We start from the raw sequence: 20,189 nt of genomic DNA, 5'->3' as shown, positions 1-20,189 counted from the left end.
TATGAGGAACATATGTGTTACAAAAGTGGTATTTTACATTCTTCTTGAGACTATAGATGTTTTGCGATCTTCAAAAGTTCCTCTATCTTTTCTCAGTAGTATTTTAAAATCACATTGAGAAAGAAGAAGGATAGCTTAATTGCATTTTACCCAGTTTTAAGAACTGATATAAAGAGTATAAATTGCATGGTTTTTCCAAAGAAGCCTGCAAAAATATGTTCCAAAAATTTCAGTGCTGTAATCAGCTCTAGTTTTAACTAGGTTCGGTGTAGTTATCTCCGATTATTGTTTTGTAAACAATATTTCGTACTTGGACATTTCATGGGTTCTTACAAAATGGTTTTCGAGACCATAGCTTTTGAGCATGATTATGGCTGAGTTTACTACAGCGCGCCGGTCGTTCTTCCTTTTCGCTGTTTAGCGTCAGCTGGAGGTTCCAAATGTAGTCAGGTCCTTCTCCACCTGGTATTTCCAACGGAGTAGAGATCTTTCTCTGCTTTCACCGCCGGGTACTGCGTCGAATATTCTCAAAGCTAAAGTGTTTTCATCCACTCGGACGACATGACCTGAGAAGGCGAAACATCTGTCCACCGGGTTATGCGCTGGGTTGTGGGACCCGCCACGTAAAAAACGCCCCAATGAAAGGTAGAGAACGAAAAGTTTTACTCATATCTACGACTTCCAAATATTCGTTCGTTCGTTAGAGAATTCCAATTTTATATCTGTGAAGACCGTGTATCTTGACCCTATAAAGTTGTACATGAAATGGGTATTTATTCTTAATTGCCATAGAGCTTATGGTATCTTCTACAATTATTCATGAGAACATAAATCTGGTAACTCTATTTTGCCAGATGGGTGGAGTTTCAGTCTGAATATTGTCTAGTGCCCGCTGTTGTCCAGTTTCGGTCTAAAGCATAAAGTTTTCGATCCGCTTTAAGTTTAAAATAATCAAATTCTGAAAATGGCTGAAGATTTCTAAATGATTCTCGAGATAAGTGCTGAAATCTTGGAGGAGAGTGAAACTTCAGCATTGGTCTTCACATCAATACTGTTGATATTCGGGTATGATGCTTCCTGACCCTGTGTATTCGACGTTAAAATTCCCAAAATAAGAAACGTCTTCAAGATGATGTAAACCTCTACAGAATTATGAGTTATTTCAATAGTTGTACCCCAGATAGCATGATCATGCCAAAAGAACACCATATAAACACATAACGGTTAATTTTTACACAGCTGCCTGCAACCCACTACCAGATTTACATTAACTTTGGAAAATAAAATAATGTTTTTGCTAAAAACTATCAGAAGCACCAATCGCTGCTTTGTTGCATTATGTACCATATAACTCCAATGCAGTTGTGGCATGCCGCATGTGACTGCCGCTTACCACCTAAACCTTGTTGATGCGCTTCGTTTGCCTGACGGCTGCGCATTTTTATTATTCCCACATTTGTTGTACCCTGTTGCATGCCACAAATTTTAAGTTTATTTATCGTACACATATATATATATTTGCATACTGTATGTATTTGTTGTTTTTGCCGGCATTTTTAGTTTGAAATTTTCAATTGCGCGCAGTGAACGCATCCATGGCGCTTGGCTCTTCATAGCATAAGCGCAGAAGAACAAGTGCCTGTCTGCCTCGGTGAAGATTTTTTTGCAAATTTATTTATTTTTTTTTTTTTTTTGTTTTAGTTTATTTAATTTTTTTTTTGTTAATTTTTTTTAAGTTTTTTTTAAGTTTTTTTTAATTTTTAAATTTTTTTTTTTATTTTTTTTATCTTTTTTTTATTTTTCGCCTTCGCGTCGGCTTTGGCCTTCCAATTGATATTTTTAATCAGATTGTGGCCTCTTTGCGCTCACTTCTAACAGTGCGTTGGCTTGCTGTTGTTTCTATTGTTGTGCTTGTTGGCATTACTATTCTTGTGGCAAGTGAATGGCAAGCGCTGCCGCAAGTGCCGCAACCACTTCACATTCATAATAAGCCGCCCGTCTTCCATTGCAATGAATGCCAAGCATTTTGGCTAAAGTTGTTTTGACTCTTCTTCGCATCAAACGTTTTTAGCTGGCATTTTTAATTTTATTTATTATTTCTTTTATTTTTAATCTTTTAATGTTTTTGTTGTTGCCTTCATTTTGCATTTAACTAAATGCTATATTTACATTAATCGGCCTGGTGTGCATTCACTTTTTGTTAGCTCAGAACGAACGACAAGTTACGTGATCGGACTAGTGGCAATAACAACAACAACAACAACAGCAACAAATAATGACAAACAACAAAACCAAGAAATTAATTGTTGCTCGCAGGCGGGCAGATGTTGTGGGCGCTTAGTGGCGGCTGTGTTGCACTCATTTGCCAGCTGCCACAATGCATGTTGCCACATCACAGCGCACGTCCGCGTTAATTTTTGTCATAAATGTTTACATATATATGCATAAATATATATATTTATAGCAGTATATAAAAATATATATTAATATGTGTGTATTTTATTATTTTCCAAATGGAAGCACTCGATTTAATGTCATTGCTGGTGCAATTCTATGTCACTTCTCACCATACTTTTATCTTCAATGTATTTTAGTTCAAACCAAATGTGATATACGAAAACAACTACAAAAAAATAAAAAAATATAGGTTTATTTATTTAAACGATGCCAGCTGAGTGTATAAATGTCACTTCCAAATTTTATTTGTTTTTCTTAAAGTTTTATTTATTTCTTGGACCCATGCAGAAGCCTTAGCAAATTGTAAAAAGTGGAAACTGGTCCAATTAGAGGTCCTAAATTGAAAGCGTACAAAATACAGCTTGCGGAAAACTGAAACCGCTCGACCTTTCCAGGCAACATCGCTTCGCTCTATGTGCTCTTGTAAAGTTCCAAGAATTTTGTTCAGCGATGAGGCCTCTTTCTGGCTCAATGGGTATGTAAACAAGCAAAATTGACGCAATTGGTATGAAGAACAACCTAAGAGATTCAAGAGCTGCCATTTCATCCATAAAAACAACGGTTTATTGTAGTTTGTGCACAGATGGAACCAAAAAAAGAGAATTTCATAGCAATCCATAAATTTCATTTAATCTAAGTCTCTCAACTGAGTTGTTTCGACTATACAATATATGTATATCTCTGATATTGAAACAAATTACCGAATCCTTCGTTCCACTTTTTTCATTTTTGTTCTGTTTTTCGCTTTAAGTACACTCTGGAGGTCAATTAGAGTTACCTACTTAGATCAAAGAAATGAATTCCAGCAGTTTGTCTTTAAACACTAAAATTTTGAATCATTTTTTAATTTTTTCGACCTTCTAAGTTTTGGTTTGGGTAAGTCACGAAGAGGACGGAATCGCTGCAGTGAAGGTTTGTTTTTATTCAAAAAAATCCATTTTTTTAAAACGGTCGCGCTAAGCATGTCTTTTGAATCGCACAAAGAAATCATTAGCGTTCTAAATTTTGTCGAGTTTTAGCTTTTTTATGATTTTCGGCATATTGTTTTCAGGATTTTAACAAATTGGTACTTTTCAATTCCTCGTGCTTTTGGTTATGGGCTTCGTAAAATTGCCTATGACAGTGAACTTGTTCTGAATATTTCTTCGCCTTATTGCCTTAAATATTTTATGTAAATAATTGCACGAAGAAAGTGCCAGCTGCCTAAGTTACCGTCATTACCCACTCACCAATTTTAGTTCCCCCCGTAGAAAGGTGTTGTAGGCATGAGAAGGGAAGGAGACTTGTCAAATGCTTTCTTATCGTACATTATGAAACTAAATAAGTATATATGTACTAACACATGTATATATTGAAATTTATGTTTGCCTGTATATTTGAATATGTATGTATGTTTGTAAATGCCACTGTTTCGTAACTGCTGCTTGTAGTTGCATGTGGCGATAAGGCATAATTTTCAATGTCACTACGTAAATGCATATTTATTCTTAATTCCTCACTCGATAATAGTGTTTTTTCGCCCGTGTACATTTATTATTACAATTGTTTTTTTTTTCCTTTCATAATTTTTGGGTATTTTTCTAATTATACAACATTTATCATCAATTATCGCTACACGCAAACCTGTCCGCTCTATTTCAAATTTAATAATAAGCAAATGACGTGCTGAATTCTTTTTCTGTTACTTTTTTTTTTTTTGTTTTTGTGTTTTGCTTTCTCAAACTATACATTTGACTTGCTGTACATGCCAGCACTTACACATACATACACAAATATATATAGAATTGCATGATATTCTAGTTCGCTGCCACCCTGGCGCTTTCCATTTTGGCTTCTAACGTTTTTGTTAAAATTTTGTGTGGCATTTTTGTTTCACCTTTGCATGTTTGCCGCTTCTTTAAATTTAATATTCATATATTATATTTTTTTTTGTAATTTACGTATGTTGGCCTTCAATTTTCCGAATTTTTTTCCAGCCGAAGAAATTTGTAACCGCAAAAATGTTTCCCTGCTTAAATAGTTAGCATAATGTTGCATGTGAGAGGAAAAACGTTAAAAAGGAAAACACTCATCAAATGACACATGCATGACAACTCACGTGACACGATTTGACATGAATCTGGTTGGGGCTTGGCTAACAACTTCGCGTTCTGGCTTAACTGAATTTGAAATTCTGCTGCTTGTTTTAGTTGGCTTAACACGGCTAAGAGAAGGTCGGCTCATATGGAACCGAAAATTATAGGTTTAAATTTTGGAAAACAAAAAATAAGAAACCAGTGTCATCATTTGCTTAGTTTTTTATGTAATGAAAGACGAGTTAGTTTTAAAGTAGGAAGTAATTCTTGGAATAATATGAATAGAGATTAGAAAAGATTTGTTATGGGTAAGGTGGTAGCGGCAGTCGAAGGGTTGGGTAGTTTTGAAAATACTATTTTATGTTATGGGTTCAAATACAAACACAGTTAAATATTATTCCTACTAAACCACGTTAACTTAAAAAATCATGATGTTTGTTAAATTAGAGAAAATATGTTTTTAACTGCCCAAAATTAAGTGTTGTTATATTACAAATTTCCCTCTATATAAAAATATATATCAAAGACATTGATTTTATAACCATTATACAATACTGATGTTATTTAGAACATATATTTTTTTAATTTAAATTATCAAACAGGTATTTTTAATTATCAAACAGGTGGCAACTCTGCTCAAAAGCATTTTCAGTTGCAAGCCTTAGGAAGCCTTCTCATATAAAACATTTTTATCTTCTATAAAATTTGTTAAAATCGAAATTTTATTCAGGTGGCAACGCCTCTCGAGCATAATTTCACCTGGAAAACAATTATAATAATTTTTTAATACTGATGATATTTAGAACATATTTCTTTTTAACTTTAATTATCAAACAGGTGGCAACGCTTGTTCAAAATATGTTTAGCAGTAATCTTTCTCATAGAGAACCTTTTAATTTTCTATAAAATTTGTTAAAATCGAACATTTTAGTCAGTTGGCAACTCTTCGCGAGTATTATTTCACCGGGAAACCTTTTATTTCACTGAATTAAATATTTAAATAGGTGGCAACCTTACTCAAAAATATATCTAACAGCAATTCTTAGTAAACCTGCAGATATAAAAATTTTTAGTTTTCCATAAAATTTGTTAAAAAGAAAATTTTTGGTCAGGTGGCAACTCTTCTCGAGTATAATTTCACCTGGAAACTTTGTAAACTATTTTTAATCTGATTCCATATTTTAAGAATACTTATATTAAACATTTCATACTACTAAATATTTAAACAGGTGGCAACTCTGCTCAAAAATATATCTAATAGCAATCTTTTATCAATCTGCTCCTTTTAAAATATTTAATTTTTTTATAAATTTATTAATCTAAAAAATTTTGACAGGTGGCAACACCGCTCGAGTATATTGTGAACCATCTTCTCATCTTCATAACTTTTTCGATATTTATAAAAGTTAGAAGAATTAAAGTATTGCACTTCTAAACAGGTGGCAACACTCCTTAAAAAATATTTTCATGTATTGGAAATGATTTTTAAATTTCGTTAAGGTAAAGTCAATGATTTAAGAAATTTTGTACTACGGTGGTTTTTTAAAAGCTAGTAAGCGATTTTCTAAATCATAATTGATAAGAGAGTAGTAAATTAAAAAAAAAATAAAAAATGGTTTCTAACCCAATTGGCGATTTTTAGGGGTAGTAAGTGGTTTAAAATTTAAACTGTTGCTCTCAGTTCCTTTAGCCTCGCATCTCAAATCTCAAACTTTGCACCTGAAAAGTTTTCAATGCACTTAAGTAACACCCTAATATATATATTCTGTATTTTAACCGAAAGTTGATAAAATTTTCGCCTGCCAAACCGCACAACCGCACACTAAACGAATGTTGACAAACAATTATTGCTTTGTTATTTGACAGTGAAACCATTGGATTACCATGCCGTGCCAACTACAGCGTACGGACAGACAGACAGACAGACATTGAGAACATATAAGGCGGACATATTTAGCGAAATTCCCAACTATTTGTGCCCTTAAAACGAAATTCATAATTTTAGAAATTATTTGTATGTGTGTATATATAATTACACAACTGCTATTTGCGTACGTGTGTGTGTGTGTGCGCATAACAATAATCGTGTCTCTGACTTACTGCCTGCAGCCATTGCTGATCTGCGTCTGGTTGTCTGCCTGCCAGTCTGTCGATTTAACAGCCATTACATGCACTTGTTGCCATTTGCTTTTGGAGCTTGACAGCGCACACTTACATACATTTGTTGAATTACAAACGAATACTTAAATATTTATTATTTTATGTATTATACCCAATGAACATGCAGAAAATATTTTTGAAATGTTTGAGAAGGATATGGTAATCGATAGAACATTTTAAGAACTTTCTTGAATATATGCAAGCCCAACGAGAATCACGTTAGAGTTCAAGTTGAGTATTGTAATTTTCTCAAGTTGAAAACAGTACCTTTTACTTCAAGTTGAGAATAATTATTTTCCGAAATTAGGATTTATATTTTTCTTAAGTTGAGAATAATAGTTTTCTCAAGTTGAAAATTGTAATTTTCTCAAGTTCAGAATTATAATTTTCACATGTTTTTTCTCAAGTTGAGAATAATAAATTTCTCAAGTTGAGAATTATTGTTCCACATATTTTTCTCAAGTTGAGAAAGTGTATCATCTCCACTCAAAAGAGTGTTATTGTCAAAAAGCCCAACATTTTTCAGTCAAGTTACTGTTGAGAAACATCACTTGAGGCTCGTGCGATCTGTTAATTCTCAACTCGAAAATAAATTCGACTCAAATTTAAATGTTGATTGGGTTTCGTCGGCTTGCTGTTTGATAATTTGACTAGCAGTTGCAATTTGCCATTGTATTTACAACGTTATATATGTACATATACATATATATGTAGTTATATTTTTGTGTATGTGTATGTATGCCTTAATATTAAAGCACATTTATATCATTTATATAGGCGCTGAGTGTGTTATTTTACTTTCAAACTCATCTATTACACATCTGTCTGAGTCGGTGAATGTCAGCATGTGTATATATTGTACATACATACATAGTTACATATATGCAAACATATTCACATACAAACATGAATTTACGAAACATTTATATATTGGATTGGAAGTCAAAATGTTGATTGCATACAATAAATTCAATTGATGGCGAAATAAAAAGCATGTAACGTATGTGCGTATGTATATACGAATAAATAAATATGTATATATATATGTATGTATGTTTATAAGCGTACTTACTACATACATACTATATGTACATACATACATGTATATATAGTACACTTCCTCCAGTGCCACAACTGTCAATATGAGCACAAATCACTGGTTCACCGCTGGCCAGAGCACTTATGTGAAATTATGTTGTTGCTATTGTTATTTGCGGCATTATTTTCGTAGTTGTTATTTGTTATAGTTATTACAATGCCCTGACATATGCTTGTATGTACATAAATATTTGGGTAACCGTCTATTTATGCATAAAATGCAACTATGCACAACTGGGAATGACAATTATGCGCGCAACATCGGATAATGGCCTGGCAATTGACTGCCAATTGAAATTAACTCTCTGCGAATTGCCGCACTAATGTGATTGGCCCACCAACAATAAGCATTTGAGCCATTTTGCCATTGCCGATTTCAGATTTCACATAGATCACATATAGAGATATGTATGTGATACAAATGGGTATATATTCATATACATATGTATATTATGCATAATAAATATGTATGTACGTCTAGTATGTGTATATTAGTTTTTCTAAATTATCCACTCATTTCATTCTAATGACAGGGAAAAGTGCAAATTGACAGTTGTCATGCAATAAATTGCCACAAAAAGCTAACAAAACAGCAATAGTTTAGATTCAATTCTTTGTTCCTGATTTCTATGTTAACAAGCCATTCCGAATGTGTTAATATGTATAAGAGAGCAAAAAAACGTTCAACTCTGCTGGTCCGAAGCTAGAATACCCCTCACAAGTGCTGAGGTTGTAACCCCCCAAACTTGGCATAGCGCATACTTTGGTGTTGTTGCAAATGACTTTCTCTGACTGCTCCTTCTTCTTTGCGGAGCAGCTTCTTTGGTATGAGGACTCACCGCTATTAGGGTTCAGGTCCTAACATGATAGTGAATGCTGCGGTGCAGGTGAGCTCATTAGTTCAGTTCATTCCCGGCTATAACTTTGTGACCAGGCACCCATATGAAGTGCAGTTGGTTACGTTCCGCTGGACTATTAAGCCGTTCTCTACACTCCTGCACCAGCGATTTGATCTCATTGGCTGAAATAGCTTTAGGTGCCGCTTGACTGTCGCTAAGTATGATTAAACGTTCCTTGTGATAGTTGCGTTGAAGGTTCGTCGCTACGCACCGACTAATGACAAAGACTTTTGAATGAAAAATATTCGGGAAACTTCCCATAGATATGAAGAGTTTGGTGCGTGTGTTCTGCGACTCCTGCACCAATTCCCTTCGACGTTTTCGATCCACTGGTGTACCTCTTATTTGTACTATACCCATGCAGTAGCTCAAGAGTGGAATCATTCCATACAGTCTTACTGCTAAGGATAACCATAAACTTCTTGGTGAAGTTTATTGGTTATGCTGTCCCTTGAAAGAAGAGCCAATGGTATTACACCACTTAATTCTTTCATCCGCTGGGATGAGAGTAGCTAACTTCTGTCGTGTAGTTCAAATTCTGAATAAGATAATCATATGCCAAAGATACTAAAGATCTTGAACTAGACGAATTTCTCGGTCGGAATGCGCTCAAAAGTTAAGTCTGAGAACTTTGGGAATCATTATTGCCATACTCCACTGACCTTAAATTCCACGATTAGTCTACGGGCTCACTAAAACAAAGTTTGAAGCTAAATTATTTTTCGGTAAAACCTTAAGGTGGTGCTTCGATAAAACAAGCTTAATTAACATCAAAGCTTGAACCATTTCCGAAATATTCCACTATTTCACATACTAAACTTGTTCTGAAATGCTTTCACATTCCTTACAGCTCTACATATTGCGTAATATATATGAGTATGTCGTACAATTTTACACACTTTTCACTTGTTTCAGTTCTCCAGCTGCTTTCACTTGAAATCTGTGTAACCTGAGCGGTTCGCCTGAATGTATGAAGCCACACAAAAGCCTAGCGACAACATGCGGGAGTTTCTGCGGAGCCAAATGAAGTACTGAGACATTCTTCCGCTCTTTGACATTGTTCGTTGTGCGGCGCAACCGCAAGTTCGCCTTCACGTTTTCGGGTTTGTCACTCAAATTTTATTGCACTGCATCGATGCACTCGTGACAAGCGCTAATAAAAGTTAACGAAAAGAAAGAAGAACACCGAAAAAGTGCCAAAATAACCGCAAGGCAATTAATTGCGCTCGTAACGGTGCGACAACTGCTGCCTCTTGAGAGAACCTGATATCAGTAAGCGTTCAAATTTTACGCAATTCATGCAACAAAGTTGTTATGTGAATGAATATTTTTTGGTTTTTCCACGTATTCAGGACGGGTCTGCACGAAATTCGAGTGAAAACCGCATGAAAACGATGCTGGGCTATTAAGTTTCCGTGTATACTATGTGTGAGGATCGATGGGTTCTTATTCATGTTGTGTTACAAAGGACGGATATAAGGTTCCATTCCAAAAATGATTATATTTGCTTTGGATATTAAGTGAAGGTACTTTTGGAGGTTAAATTTTTTGTATGGAGAGTGTTTGAATTTTCGAAAATGAAAATGTTTACAGTCGAGTGTACTTATGTTCCACACTTTATATGACAGCTTTTTTGAATAATAATCGAGAGTAATTGAAGTGAAGCACACTGTGTTCGGAAAGAAGTTTCGGTTTTAAGAAGGCATCATCGCTTCTGCTTACTTATTTAAGTATATAAATTATTATTTGATTACCAACTTATAAAACTTCGGTAACGAACTCGACGCACCCTCCCGCAACTTAAAATCGCATTCACCGTTATCTCGGCTCCACAGCAGATTAGCATTTCGTGCTCCAATTAAGCCGAAACGGAGTTGAGAACAAATGAGGGCGGCATGGCAACAATATACGCCAGTTTCCAACGCCACTAGAGTCAAGTGTACTCACAAATACATATATACGTACATAAATACATACATACGTGTATGTGGTAGCCGCAAGTAGTTGTCGAACAAAGTACGAACGCGATAATTCAATTAACACGACTCATGAAAATATTAGTTTCTTTTTAATTAATGTGCAGCTATCATGCAATGCGATTATGGCAACAACAAACACAACAACTACATGAGCAAAGCCAACAACCACTGTATGTTGTACAATGTATAATGATGCCGTTGCAACATCGTCGTCTCTAAGAATTCTTTCGGCTGCTTGATTGTTCTCGATGCTGTTTGGCGCGTTGCAAGTAATAATTAAGTGCAACAACAACAATTAACATTGCGCTCAATTCGCCATACATTTAATTGGCTATGAAAATGAAATCCACCAGCGCGCTTACAAGACGCTGAAGTGGAAGTGGCCGCAGCCAAGGCGAACTACAACGACGCTGTGGCATGTGATTTGCATGGCGAGGTCAAGGGAAAGTGATGCGCTTGGAAATTAAGCGACGCGTTTATTAGTGGTAAACACTAAGAGAAAGTTAACGAGCGCTAATTTAATTAAAAACAGGCTGAGCTAATCAAACGCCGAGACCGGGCAAATTACAAATAATTCAATATAAAAACAAAAAAATATATGATAAGGAAACAAAAACAATAAAAATTGTAATTTTGTTGCAAGGAAAGTATAATACCCTAAACAAATAAAGAAGTTTTCATACAAAAACTTGATTGGGATCGTTCAGTTTGTATGGCAGGTATATGTTATAATGGCGTGATCTGAAAAATTTTTTTGGAGATTATTTTTTTTGTGTAGACAATAGTTCGTGCCAAATTTCATAAAGATATCTCGTCAAATGAAAAAGTTTTTTATACAATCACTTGATTTGTAGCGTTCAGTTTGTATGACAGCTATATGTTATAGTGATCCGATCTAAATAATTTCTTCGGATATTGTACTGTTTTCTTAGAAAATAATTCATACCAAATTTCTTGGAGATATCTTCGCAAATACAAAAGTTTTACATACAAAGACTGATTTTTAATGGTTCAGTTTGTATGGCAGCTATATGCTATAGTGGTTCGATCTAAAAGATTTATTTGGATATTATATTGTTGCATTAGACAAAAATTCGTGCCAAATTTTGTGAATATATCTCTTCAAATTGAAAAGTTTTCTATACAAAGACTAGTTTCTGATCGGCCAGTTTGTATGGCAGTTATATGCTATGGTGATTCGATCTGAACAATTTTTTCGGAGACTGTACTGTTGCTTTAGACAATAATTCTTGCTGAGTTTCTTAAAGATATCTCTTCAAACACAAAAGTTTTCCATACAAAGACTGGATTTTGATCGATCCGTTTGTATGGCAGCTATAGGTTAGAGTGGTCCGATCTGAAAAAATTATTCAGGTATTATAGAATTTTTTAGGATAAAAATCCGTGAAAAATTTCGTAGAAATAACTCTTAAACTAAAAAAGTTTTCCATACAAGGACTGGATTTTGATCGTTCAGATTGTATGACAGCTACATGCTATAGGCGTCCGATATAGACAGTTCCAACATAGAAGCAGCTCCTTATTGAGGGAAGTATGTGTGGGAAATTTCAGACTGATAGCACTAAAACTGAGGAACTAGTTCGTGCACAAGCATATGTTCTTCAGCTAGTCATCCGTCTTTACTCGTATATTTCGAAGTTTCCTACTGGGGACTACAAACTTCTTTGGAAACTTAACATACCCAGAGTGTTCAGGGTATCAAAACCACACTTAAATGCTTCAAAGAAATTTTCATGAATTTCCTGCAAATATACACAAAATTAAAGCTGCATCGCTTACAGCTAATCAGTAGTTTCCTCGCACAGATATCACCAATCATTAAGATTGCTCGCAATTAGTTAGTTGATTGATTAAAAGGAAACCACGCTCACTTTGCTCGGGGTCGAGTTGCAGTCAGCTTATTGCGCGTCCACCCGCGCCTTGGTGTTTGCTCTTCATCATTGCCGTTGATCATCAATTGTTGCCGATCGAGCCGCTCGTTGTCGCATCAATCAATTAAGCACTTAACAGTTTAACTCTTTATTGCCGGCCGTGTTCGCTGATATGTATGTGTGTGTGTGTGGAATATATATAGTATAAATAATTGGCATGATTTCTTGTGACAATGACTACAAAGCACTAAAAATAGATGTGCGATCACTGATCGGTGACATGGAAAATGATCACGCTTCGAAGATGCATAAATGTAGATATGAAAATTTATTTATTTATGTGCCAGTAAAGTGGTAAATTTTGTTTCGAAATTCGTATTTATTGATAACAGCTGCAATTGTGGTTAGTTATTGTATATAAAATTGTATTAGCTGAGGATTAGCTGAGTCAAAATTGAAGGTAGTAATTATAATTTAAGACTTTAATAAAATAATTAGTGTTTTTCAGCAAAACTTTGCCGGAAATTTTCAGAAAACACATATTTTTGCGAAATTCTACGAAAAAATGCGACGAATAACAGAAGGTTTCAAGATCGAAGCATACTCTTGTAGAATCCCCAGAGGTGATCTAGTGATTGATGCACAGAGCATACTGAAAATATGCAGGGAACGCTTCTTCAGCTTGCTGAATGACAGCTAAAGCATAACACTAGGAGATGGTGAACCCGATTCTCCAATCGATGAAGATGAAGCTGACGTTCCATTGCCCGACCATGAAGAAGCTCGAAGAGCAATTACCCATCTGAAGATCAACAAAGCAGCGAGGGCCGATGAATTGCCAGACGAGCTATTCAAATACGGCGACGAAGAACTTATAAGGAGCATGCATCAGCCAAAGAAGCTGTAAAAGAAGTAAAATATGGTCGGACGAAAGCATGCTTGACTATTGGAATTTAGGTGTGCTTTGGCCAATACACGAGAAGGGCATAAATACCGTGGGATAAGCTTCCTAAACATCGCCTATAAGGTTCTATCCAGCGTATTGTATGAAAGATTAAAGCCCACCGTCAACAAACTGATTGGACCTTATCAGTGTGACTTTAGACCTGGCAAATCAACAGCCGACCAGATATTCACAACGTCCCAAATCATTGGAAAGGACCGATGAAAAGAGAATCTACACGCATCGCTTCTTCGTCGATTTCAAAGCGGATTTTGACAGCACAGAAAGGAGCTGCCTTTATGTCGCGTTGTCTAAATTTGGTATCCCCGCAAGACTAATACGGCTGTGGAAGCAATACCAAAAGCTTCGTCAGAATCGAGAAGGACCTCTCAGAGCCGTTTGATACCAACCGAGGTTTCAGGCAAGGCGGCCCTTTATCGTGCCACTTCTTCAATCTACAGCTGGAGAATATATTTCGAGCTTCAGGGCTGAATCGAGACTGTAGAATCTTCTATACGGGTGTACAGCTATTGGCGTACGTCACTGTTGACAGTTATATCTTCGAAGTTGTAGGTAATTTCGTCTATTTTGGAGCCAGTATTAACACCAACAACAACGTCAGTCTCGAAATCCAACGCAGAATAACTCTTGCCAACAGGTGCTACTTCGGACTGAGTAGGCAATTGAGAAGTAAAGTCCTCTCTCGACAAACAAAGACCAAATTCTACAAGTCACTCATCATCCCCGTCCTGCTATATGGTGCAGAGGCATGGACGATGACAACATCTGATGAGTCGGCGTTACGATGCCTCAGTCGGTGGAACGATGAGATGTACGATGCCATAGACATAGTTCAGCGAATTAAGTGACAGACGCTACGCTGTCTAGGCCATGTCGTCCGTATGGACGAAAATACTCCAGCTCTACCCGCCGGTGGAAACAGAGGAAGAGGAAGGAAGACCACCACTCCGTTGGAAAGACCAGGTGGAGAAGGACCTTTCTACTGCTTGCTTGTGTCTACGACTATGTATGTATGTATGTCAATAAGAAATGTTCAACAAGGAAGAAGAAGATCAATAAATACCTCAGGCTTTACAGAAAATGTTCATAAAACCTCGAAGTTGTTCGACTTCTTAGTAGAAGTTCTTTGCATAAGGAAAGCTCAAACGGTCCTGTGGGTTATTGCGAGATTGAGATTCTGCCTCGACATCACGGGCATGTCATGCATTACTACCTAACTGTTTTGTGATTTTATTAGAAAATTCACTGAGTGAAAAATGAGCTTGTTTCTCGACATTTGCTCCTAAGTGTTCACTATATACAGATGTTGTATGCCTATGCATATGTAGGTATACATATGTACATATATATACATTTTTGCCACAAATACTCATGTTCACACTATTCTGTCATATTTTTAGTTGAACCCAAAATATGTTCTTTTTTCAACCAAAAATATAAAATCGTTTTTGTGCGCACACAACTCAACTACATACAGAATATAGTATATATCTGTACGTAAATCTTTATGAAAAAGAATAAATCTAAATTGGAAAATCACAAAAATTATGTGTATATGATATTGTTGAACTAATTTAAATTTCCTATTTTTAAGACTCAATTATTTTTAGATTGAAAAGCTGAAAATTTAAATGCTCGAACGAGTACCATTAACAGCAGCAACGCTGGGCGGTGGTGTACCGCCGCTGATGGTGGCAACAAACTCAGCTAAGAGCAAGCAATACGAAAACAACAAAAACTCAGTGTATATACATATAAGTACATACGTGGCCTTTTGGCAGGTGGAACGCGTTCGGCCTACACCAGCCGCACCGCTGCCGCCACTGCAGGCGTCCGCGCGATGCGTTGGTTGCATGCACTTTGCCGCTGCGCTGACTTCTTGAGATTTTATTCCAATAATAAATTCGGTATTTTCCGCTTATGACTATAAGCACCACACACAACTGCACATACACACACACACATGTACAAACACTCATATTTTTATATATTTTGTTGTGTATGTGCTGTGTGCAAGTGGCATGCCGCGGTGACCACACCACTTACGGCGGGTGTGAAATGCACATTTGCGCCTAAATGAAATCGTGAAGCAAACAACAACTATGAGCAAGAAGAAAAATTTAATTTATTTCTAGATTATTTCAATGATGCCATTATTCATTGGCATGTTGTGCGCGCGGTTTCCACCAGCGTCATACTCGTTTGCGTACAAATAACTGCACATTAATGTTCAAAAATATTTTCTTTTCAATAAAAATTTGCTTTTAATTAAATTGTGCAGTTAACGTAGCGTATAAATTGCTAAAGAAAATTTCATAATTCAAATGCAGGAAAATAAAACTTTTTGGGTAATTGTTGTTGCTGCAAAAAATATTTTGTATGAACTTTTATTTTGTTATATTTTTTTAATTTTTTTTTAAGAAATAACAACTTATATGTATATATTTAAAAAAATTAAAAAAAAAAAATTTCAAAAAGAAATTAAAATAAAAAAATTGTATTAAAAAAATGTTGTTGCAAAAAATTTTTGTTTAATTTTTGTTAAATATTTTTTAAAAATATTGTTTCTTATTAAATAAAAACAAAATAATAATTCATGAGAAAAACTATTTATAAAATTGTTGTTTTTGCTAAAATATTTTATGTAAACTATTTTTTTGTAAAAAAATTTGTTTAAATATTTTTTCTTATAAAATAAAAAACAAAAATTAATAATAATTTATGGAATTCATAGAAAAAAATTCCGTTGCTATTTTGTTAAATTTTTTTTTTTTAATATTTTTTTATTTTATTTATATATGTATATATAAAATAATTAATGGCAATAAAATATTTTGTAAATTGTTGTTGTTGCAAAAATATTTTTTAGAAATTTTTATTTTGTAAAACTTCTTTAAAAAATAATTTTTTTTTATAAATACAAAATAAAAAATAAATAAATTAGGAAAAAAATATTGAATATTCATAAAAAAATTCAACAATTAAAGTCAATGGAAAATAAATTTTTGAGTTAAAACAGTTGCTATGAGACGTTTTTTATAACATTTTATTTTGGCATACAAATATTAGAAAAATATATTTTTTTTATAATAATTTTTTTTAATTATGAGAATTAATTGATTTTCCCCATTTTCGTACTGTTGCTATGAGAAGAAGTCAAGTACAAAATTAAGTCAAAATCGATCGGTTGACTCCCGATATATGTATGTGATTTCATCGAAATGTGGGCGGCGCCACGCCCATGGTCTAATTTTCACACCGACTTCCATACAGCCCTCTCATACAGTTCCGAATGTAAAATTTGATGTCTTTTAGTAGTTTTCGACAGTACCGTTATATGGGCAGTGAACGGGATTAGCTTCTAATTTCATCCATTTTCACACTATAGGAGTCCTTATAGTATTTTTGCCAGATAAATTTGGTTGTTGTAGCACGTATACTAAGTTTCATTAAGATATCTAAATTTTTACTCATGGTAAAGCTTACAAGGACGGACGGACGGACGGACGGACAGACAAACAGTCCCCGGCTTTCAACTTTTCTCGTCATCCTGATCATTGATACATACATATATAAAAAATAGTGAAAACTATTTTTATTTAACTCTATATACCTTCCGTGCTACATTTTGTTTATTGAACACTCTTTCACAGCGTCACACTCTTCACTTGTAATTCCCCTCCACAGCTTAATTTGCCATATCGCCTTCGCACTGCCACTGCCGCTAAATGCAACAAGTTTCATAACCGTTTTATTTGCTTGTTTTTTTTTCAACTAAATATGACAGCAAGAAATTTAGAAGGCCACCAGATAATTTGGCAGTCACTTTCGCCCCGAACACCCACACATCCAGTTGCACTCGTCATCTGCGTAGCAATTTACGTTCGTACACATACTTATAAGCCGTACTGTTACTTGATATGCGCCATTATTGCATAGAATATACGAACCACACTGACGGCATTGCCATTGGCAAAGACTGCAAATGAACTTTTTTCGCAAATTTCTCTTCGCTTGCGCTCTTAAATAAATAATATTAATTTCGATTATTTTTAAAGCGTGAAAAACGTGCCACAAAGTGTACACCATTTATTTTTGTAATGAAGTGAAATGAAATTACGCTAAAAATAAATGTCAATGTGCATATGTCCATATGTCCAAATGTGTTTATGTATATTTTGTTGAATGCTCTGCGTATGTGTGTGAGTATTTTTGTGAAATTATGTTGAGAAAATAATTGAATTTGAAAAAATTGGCAAGTGGAGGTCATTGATGCTTGCAAGCGAGTGTGGATTTTGTGAAAATCTATATAAAAATTGTGTATATAAATGTATATATAAGCATATATTTGACCTTAATATTGTTATTATTTAGTATTTCATATATATTTTGAATATTTTTTCTTATGATATTTATAAATCAATGCGCTTTAAAAACGACTTTTTATTACTTTCTGACCAAAGAACCATCGGCCATTGGCGGCCATTATTAAAAATATATATTTTTAATACAAATTTGAAGTAGAATATATATTATAATTGCCTGCAGAGCTTTTTATCATCTCGACGACTACTTAACACTTCACAGATTTAAATAATGCTTAAGCTTAGTTACTATTTGCGCTTTGATCATGCTGATCTAGAAAGAAATGAAAAAGAAGCCGAAAAGTGAACATGAAACCCTTTCAATAACCCATAGAAGCCGAGAGCTGCATATAAAGTGTTTCAGGTGAATAATGCCTCTCCTAGAGTCCTTCGATTCAATATTTTCAAAAAGTCTTTATGACCAAACTACCAATGTGTTAAAATTTAAATAAAAAAACAGTCGAAAGTGTCGATCTCAAGTGTGTTGTAAACTAATTATCGTTCACTGAAATAGTATACCGTACTTGTTATGCCTCAGCAATCTTCTCTACTAAAGCCTAAAACAAATTATTTACAGAACCTTTTTTCGTCTCTACATGAAATTACTTACAGCTCACATATGTAGGTACTATAGTTTCCCGAAGGAAACGATATACATATCTTTTGCAATCGGAATAGATCGGTAGTACACGAAATTCCTATTGGCACTCGTTAGCAGACACTGTAGGAACATGATCGGAATACTAAATAATCACTGTTTGGTGCCGACTCATGCCCGCAGAATGGGGCTGACAGGTCGAGAAGACTACGGGAACTGTCTAGGCAAGGCTCCATGGGAACAGTGGAGCATCTGTTGTGCACTTGTGCTGCATTGGCAAGACTACGCGTCAAACGCAAGCATCCTATAACATGACTTATTCTCATGGAGTCCATATGGTAGCGCAAAGAACCAAAATTGGTCTATGCGTGGTGGTATATGGGCCTACCAGATTAATCTAACCTAACCTAACCTAACCTAGTAACACTACTACTAATATATCTTTACTAAGAAATACTTAAGTATACTCTTTGATGAAGCTCATTAAAGTAGTTACATAAGCTTTTATTTAATTATGCTGATGTGACTTACCCATTATGCTCCATTTTTCATGTTGGCCCCTGAAATATGACAAAGAAGAATTTAAAATTTGAATTAATATTAATATTTTGATGAATATAAGTATAAAAATCATATTATGAGAGGATATTATGTACAATGTCGATTCAATATGACCCCCAAGCACTTCTGAAGCTGCAATACAAAGGCGATGAGTTAGCAAGGATGCTCCGTATCATCTTGTGTTCTCCGTCCAGAGAACAAGGCTTTGCGGGAACTTGACCAGGGCTCGGCCACCATGGATATGTGAGCTGTCGCAAAAGCCTTTTGGCATAAGATCGATTGCAAAAGATCTAGTAATCGCTTTGTCCTCAGTCAGGCCAGCCTCTTCCTAGTTGTAGGGCTTTAAAAGGCCATTGCCCTATTAGCGTCCATGCTGTAAGGTTGGGGATATTACAAGACGACATCTGCAGAAGATATATTGAAGAAAACGCTTCCTTCTTGACTATCCCGTGTTTTGGGAGGTTCGGGAGGTTAAGCCTTAAGCACTTGGGAGACTTCAGAAATTAAACGGCTGTGCAAATTTGTATTGGCTACTAAGCGTTTTGGTAATTTATAAGTTCGAACGCAGGGGTTCTTCTCTCCTTTGGCTTCACAAAGGACTACATATAGTCCACGTGCGATCTTTAATCAGACATCTAACCGTACCTAACTTAACCATTCAACCAAAAGTGAGCTTCATCGCTGAATAAAATTTTTTTTATGAAAATTGGAATCGGTGGTCATCTCGTTTTGGGTACATTCACCGAAGGTTCTTCCATTTTAATTGCTGCACGAATTTGTTTTGTAAGCTTGCAAACCAAGATCCTTTCGCAAAACCTTCCATTAAGTGAATGAACACAGCTTGTATTCCGGTCTTCTTCGATACTCTGCTTCACTCTTCTAAAAAATACCCCTGCTGTACATAGATTTCTTTCAAAAAACTTGCATAATTTATTCTTTCCGATTTTTTACATCTCCTCAAGCAATGTTTTCAAAACTTTAGTGAATAGAACTCGTCTCACAGTCTATAAAATTGTTGACTAAAGGGAGAACTGTAAACTCATTGCTACCTGAAATCACTTAATATTCACTAATTTCATGTAAATACCGACTTTATTGGCTGCTTTGTGTGTTATCCTTTCAATGACGAATCAATAACATCA

General features: G+C 35.1%; 1 long non-coding RNA gene across 2 annotated transcripts in view; it reads right to left on the bottom strand.

The window, feature by feature from the left end:
• Positions 1 to 19,048, bottom strand: part of LOC125778599 (uncharacterized) — a 58,172-nt gene extending 39,124 nt beyond the window's left edge. For both annotated transcript variants that reach the window (XR_007422799.1, XR_007422798.1), the window contains exon 1: positions 19,018 to 19,048. This is a non-coding gene — a long non-coding RNA (uncharacterized LOC125778599). The remainder of the gene's footprint in view (positions 1 to 19,017) is intronic.
• Positions 19,049 to 20,189: the final 1,141 nt, after the last annotated feature.

The sequence above is a fragment of the Bactrocera dorsalis genome, chromosome 5 (assembly GCF_023373825.1).
Source record: "Bactrocera dorsalis isolate Fly_Bdor chromosome 5, ASM2337382v1, whole genome shotgun sequence".
Lineage (NCBI taxonomy): Eukaryota > Metazoa > Arthropoda > Insecta > Diptera > Tephritidae > Bactrocera > Bactrocera dorsalis.
Note: the sequence above shows the minus strand (reverse complement) of the source record. Positions and strands in the feature narration are given on the sequence as shown.